This window comes from Micropterus salmoides, unplaced genomic scaffold (genome assembly GCF_014851395.1).
Source record: "Micropterus salmoides isolate LMB-PRFRI ecotype aquatic unplaced genomic scaffold, ASM1485139v1 Ms_hic_scaffold_15, whole genome shotgun sequence".
Lineage (NCBI taxonomy): Eukaryota > Metazoa > Chordata > Actinopteri > Centrarchiformes > Centrarchidae > Micropterus > Micropterus salmoides.
The window spans coordinates 20,862,556-20,869,294 of NW_024040596.1; positions in this window are offsets into that span (position 1 = coordinate 20,862,556).

A 6,739-nucleotide genomic window follows, 5' to 3' on the forward strand; every position below is an offset into this window, starting at 1 on the left:
CTCTCTCACTCTAGCAGCTTTTGTAACTTTGTGTAGTGCAGCAGCATGTGCTCTCTCTCTCTCTGTCTTTCCCTCTTCATCTCTCTTTTTCTGTCCCTTTTCACTTGCGGGGGTCCATTTGAACAGAGGAGTTGTGCTCTCTTTGACCTATGCTTGTCAGTGTTAATTGTATGGGTTTAATTACAAAAACACATTTAGCAAGTTGAAAGGGGTTTAAGTTAAATCCTTCCTCTTCAGACCAAACCTCTAGGATTTAAATGTGGCAGGGCTGTATCAGCTATCCGAGTCAGATTAGATGTTGCCTCTTATCTTACCACAGCCTGTCTTTTGAGCCGCCTTTTATTCAGCTGTCTGTCTGAGGCTTTTGCAGGCTGCTTAGATGCTCTTAGCAAGGCAGCTTGATTTGTATGATGCGTCCACTCATTGCTTCCTTAAAGAATGATTTGGTGCCCCAAGCTTTTTGCTGGTTACTTATAAAATCAACTGTAAGAACACACCAAGGAGTTATGAAAAGTGGTAAAAAATATTGCTTTTTTATTCATCGTTTTTATTTATTTTAATTTGATACACATGCATCAACACATTTATTTGACTATTTTTAATGAATTAATATTATTGTTTTCATATTTATACACACAATGCAACTCTTGTTCTGTTAAATGGTATTTGGTACCATTCAACCAATTTAAATATCCTAATATTAAATATTGTTTTTTTTTAAAGGTGATAAACATACAAATTCATACATGGATTTAAAGACAATTTGAAATGCTTTAAATGAAGATTTTAAAGTTTGATCTTTAGCTTGCATGATGTAAAATGTTCCTCTATGAAACAGTTCTGCGACACAGACACGTCCAGACTTCATTCAGCTGATTCCAGTCCATTGTGAAGCAGCCAGTGATGCTCTCTTTAATCAGAAGGATTTGTCATGTGATTGACGGACTGTTGACAGCAGTATTGGGGCAGTATTTAGCAAGGTCTCAGGACCCCCGTGGCTAAAGTGAATTTTATGGAGACACTGGTGGGTCGCTGGCATACAAAGAAGTCAGGCAGTTTTAAAGCTGATGCAAATGAAGGTATTTCAAGTTGACATCTCACCGTCTGGGGTGTGATAGTTGATCACTTTGTGCATGGTGCGAAAAATAGTGCATGCAATGCCAACCCTACTGCAAAGTTGGCGTGTTTTAGTTTTTGTGGTTACAGCCGCCACTGTCCCTCTCTGTGTCTCGGAGCAGAGTAGAGTACATTAACATACCTAATCTACAATGTATGGACTCCACAGACTGGAACATTTGGAGTTATGAGGTAGTTAAGCGCTTGGTTAACAATGTTTGGATTGAAAATGGGACCAATGGCTGGTGGGTATTTTGTGTGTCACTAATTATGAGTTGTTACTATGGAGATATTAAAGCTAACAGTGAGAAAAATGCCTACATGGCCGAAAAAATTAATTTGTGAGAAAATAATATGTTAGTGAGGTGTAATTATTATTATACACAGGAGGTAATTTTAAATATTTTAATGTGACATAATGTTACATTAATGAGTTTGTTTTAATATACTTCTCTTTATTTAAATAAATATTATTTGTTGATACCATTTCTATTTTTACTAATCAGAATTTAATGAGTATTTTTTTTTTTTGCTCCAACAGATTTCAGGAAAAGAAAAAACGTGCCTTCTAATAAATAAGATTCTGATTCTTCTATTTGATGCAAAAGCACGTAGGATTTCTGTGATTAGTTGTTTTACCAATTATACCACAGCAAGTGAAACTTTAATCATGGCTCCCTGAGATTAGAGGTTCTGCAAAATATTTACTCAAATAGAGTGTTTAGGAGGTAATTTCAGAGGAGTGATCACAATGTTATTATTTTAAAGAAAAGAAAACGTATTTCATGCTGCTATAAGTCAAATAGTCCCCTGCAATATTGCATTTGTCCATATAAGCAATATAATCTTATTCAGGTTTTTCACCCTAAAAAACAGTGATCATGATGAACACATGTATTACACGTTTATGTCAGTTCATAAAACTGAACTGCAGTAATGGCTCATTCACTCACACAGCATGACTGTCAAAATCTAAATGTTATTTAAACATGTTAAACTTTAATAAAATCCATATGACATCTCAACCTGCTCATTTACTGGTACATATTTTCCCTCTGCAAGCAAAATCAAAATAATATTTTATAAACATTATACATTTTGAATGTTTTCTGACTTTTTTTCACTGCAGTCCTGAGGTCATGGTTTTGTGGGCAGCACTGCCTCTAGATGTTACATAGAGAACTACAGTCCTGTCAGAATTTGTATGGCAGTTGGTGAGGCTTTTTGTTAAAAATCAATGCAGTTTAAAGATCTCTTTTGAATTCACACTTGTACCTTTGACGTAATTTACTGAAATCCTTCATCTTCATTGTCTTGTAATTTAACTATATATTCCATTTGTCTAAATATGTGATAGGATCATTTAAGCCAACACCTGGTCTCTCTCATATTAAAAACAAAACAAAAAAAATCACAAAAAGCATAAGTCTTGACTCACATAAATGATTTCAAATTTGTCTCTTTCCAATGAAAGGATAAAAAGAATGAATGAATTGCAGCTCTGTGGTTTAATTGCTTTTTCATGATCCAGCAATCCTGCAGGAAAATGCAGCGTAAAAAAGCCCAATTAGAGTCTTTTCACTTTGTGCTGGAGACAGCGGGGTTCAGGCTGATTGTCTTTCTCTGCTAGTTGCTCTGCTCCAGAAGGTGATACTGGGTTGGACCCCTGTTACCCTCCGAGCCTTCTGTTAAATTTGGCAGAAAAAACACCGGGGCTCAAGGAAGAACAAAGGCGTGCCGGTTTCACCATAGAACCAGAAAAAGAATCCCTGAAGAATGGATTAATTTGGTCTAATCGAGGAGACCCATTCGATGCTTACTCTAGCAATGAGAGCTATTGGAGCAAGCAGGAAGCAGCTCTCCTCCTTATTAAACTGCCTAAAATGGCTCAGAAGTTCTTTAGTACGCTCCCTCTATACAACAGATGCTCTACATTAATTGGTCTATGAAGGCCTGACCTGGGGTTTGTGCAAAGGGTTTAAGAAGCATATTTATTATTTGCTATAACCTGGCGTACATGATGTCTGCACACAAGGGCCGTATTTCATGGTATTATACAGTTCTTAATGTTGTGTGAGCGTCAGGGAGCTGGTGTTTGGGAGGTAATGTTTTAACAGCAGGTAAGTCCTAAACACCATTCATCAGAGGCCTGCTCTCTCCCCTCATCCGGCCACAGCCATGACTGATGGGCCTGTCTTTTGTATGAATGTTTAGCACAGTGGAAAGCCATATGCCACTGGCACCGACTCCTGCCCACCACCTCCTACTGTAGCAGTAGTGGAGAGAAGAAGAAGAAGAAAGTCAGAGAGAACGGCAGGATGAGAGAGAATGGATTCAATAGGACAAGATAAAAGATAAAAAGCATTGAAAAACAAAAAATGAAAAGAGAAATTACACACTACTCTTGCCCTGAACTCACCACCTGAAAGAGCAGCTGTTGTTTTGTACTTTCATGGGCAAAACTTTAAATACAGTTAGAAAAACAGAGGAAGAACCTTCAGAACGACTTTACCACTCACAATACACATACAATATGATCGCACATATAGATACACTCAGCTACACACATTAATAGTGGTGGAGATGTATTTTTAATAAGAGAAGCGGTGGTGGGAGGTGAGAGGGGAGGTGGTGCTGGGCTGGTCCATCTGTCCCAAGCAGCCTCTCTCCCAGTGCTGCTGCCGCCCCCTCGTGAGAGAAGCACAGCTGTTACTGGAAAGCCCTACTGTCCAGAAAGGGCCTCGCACTCCTCCCCTCCATCCCTCCACCTCTCTACCCAAACACCCCTGCAAGAGGATGAAACGAACCAGCAAGCCCAGCCACTGTGCAGTCAGCCTGCGCGTCTGCAATTTCAAACCTCTTTAGATCATTTTTCATGCTCACGAGAAATGAATAATGCACACATTAACTGGTGCCAGTTAATAAATTTCCGTCTCACTGCACTGTATTTTTCAATAAGGGTCTAGCTGCTTCATTTTGTTTTGCAAAACAGCCTCAGAAAGCTCCTGCTGCAAATTATCCCCCCCCCCCCCCTTTTCATCCATAGCCTTAAAGCCTTTCCTTGACTTAAGCAATGATAAAATCATAAATCTGCTTAAATTTTCACTGTTGCATGCAAATGTCAGTGAGTATATTAGCCATTTCGTTATATCCATGATCATTTAGTGCTTTTCTCAACTGAAGATAATACACCACAGCATTTTTCACAAGAGTTCATCCTCAACATTCAGCCCCCAGGGCACCGCTACATACAACAGAATCAATCTTGGGGAACTTCCAGGCTTTGTAAGGGAGCCAAATTGGCAGACTACGTCCATTATATCACTTCAGCAAAGCCCTAGCATCTGGCCACACTGGACGTTTTATAGCCCATCTCTAACTATTAATCATTGGCCGCGACATCACAGACTCTCAAGAGGGTGGCTGGATGCTCCGTTACAGGGAACACCACTGAAAATGCCAGGGCATGTAGACACAACGGTCCCAACACCCACTGACAGTAGCCCTCCTTAAAATGACAGAGTGCATCCAAGCCAGACGGACAGAGTGGTGTCAGGGAAGTGCTGTGACAGGCGAGGGGACCTCTCTGAAAATGCCACCGTGCCCTAGTGGCCTACAGTGCTGTAGTGCACTGGTAGTATCTGTTCTGAGGTCGTGTCATGTAATATGATCTAGATGAAGCGGACAGGGTGGGTCCGTCTCAGAGATGTGGATGGGGTGTCAGACAAGCTGCTCCTCTAATAAGGGCTGCCATTCTAATGATCACTCAGTCAGCCTAACCTCTGACCCCTACTGTTATAAGAAACAGAGGGAGGGGCAGGCTGGGATGGTGGGAAGGACTGCGGATTCAAATGTGCAGTATTTACATCAATTAGACAGGCAAGATGGAGGTGCCCATCAGAGCCCATTAGGATTGTTGTGGTTGGGGGGAGTGGGTGGGAGGGACAATAAGGGCCTTACAGAGGCCCAGCGGACACATCACAGGACTGCCCTTGATCACGTCCCGTCACATTGATGAGAACTCTGTCAACGGCGGTCTTACATATGTATATGACTGTGACTGTGTGTCAGTGCATGTGTGCGCTTCAAGCTGCCTGCCATGCCTGCTTCCAGTCTCTACATACCACAAAATACAATAAAACAAGTTAGCTGCAGTATAGTTTTTACCTCCCCAAGATTTTAGGCTTCTGAACAATACATCTAAGATAATGAAATCAAAAGGTTTTTTTTTTGATCCCAGTCATTCAATTTTAGGGTGACCATCACACATATTGCCGATGATGCTCCATTTAATGTCTCAGGCCATTTCATTTTAGCAGTTTTGAGCCCTGCATTTTTATTTTGTTGCCACGGTGGTTGTTGCTGCTTATCAGATGCAAAGTAGCACACCTGCTGTTCCAAAACACCCTCAGTGGGTTCAAATTAGTGCTCCCCTGCTTCTTGTTCTTCTGTTGAATATGCTGCTGCAACAAAAGGATGACAATGTTTTTTTTTTTTCATTACAAGTTTGTTAAATTTAGTATTACAGATTTTTGAGTGGTTTTGACTGTGAACAATCAGACATGATTCTCCCAAATCCATTGATTACAATGATCAAAACTCATCAGGGTGATTAATAGAACACAATAAAGAACCCCTCCTGTTACTTGACTTCATTATATCATTGTGATGGCGCATCCAAGCAGGTAAAAGGTGTACAAAACCCAGAGAACAAGGAGAGGACTTCATAAGGCTGTAGTATCCCATCTTTTATTAATGTCACTCCCTAGGACAGCAGGTTTTTGTCAGTCAGAATGGATAATGAAGATGTTGGCGGGGCCGGTGAATCCATCCCTTTAATACTCACATATTTTATGATAATGAAAGGTATTCAAAGAATGATTATCATAAAAGTGGGCTCCCCCACTGATGTGCCAGCACAGCTGTGCAGCTAGACAGTCAGCTGCAGGCACCCAATGAAAGGATCACACAGAAAGTAGAGAAAGAATCCATAAGTACATAAAGTGAATAGCTGATGGTTTTGTAGCCAACCGTACATCAGCAGCACTGCATGATACACTGCATGATGAAAAATAATATGAGGGAAAAGCTTTCACTTTTGATTGTTACTATCCAAACCTTTTTGATCATATTCTGTCTGTGTTCGCTCCATAGCATGAAACTCTTTCGCCATATTGACCCTTACATGAGTCTTGTTGAAACAGGCTTCATCTTTATCTAAACAATACTTAGAGTGTACTGTGTATATAGGCTGTGTCTATATGCTATTTGTTATGGTTTCTATTATATCTGCCACTGACTCTTTGCATCAAAGCAGCAAAAACAAAAACAGTTGAGCAACAACGAAATTTCATCACGTGATATTAGTTGCATATTTAGGAGGTCATATATAGAGGACACCGGTGGTCGTGTGTGCTGTGGAACCCCCTGATGTGCGTATCAGTAACATCTTCCAAGCATCAAAGCATCAACTGGTGTATTGTACTGTATGTGTAAACAAACTTAGCGGCCCTTAAAGTAAAGCCATACCAGCCCGCCAGAGCTTCAAAAGTTCCCTGCAAGCTGCAGGAAGCAGGTGAAAAAATAGAAGTGCGTTGAACTTTGACCTCGGGTGCACACTTGT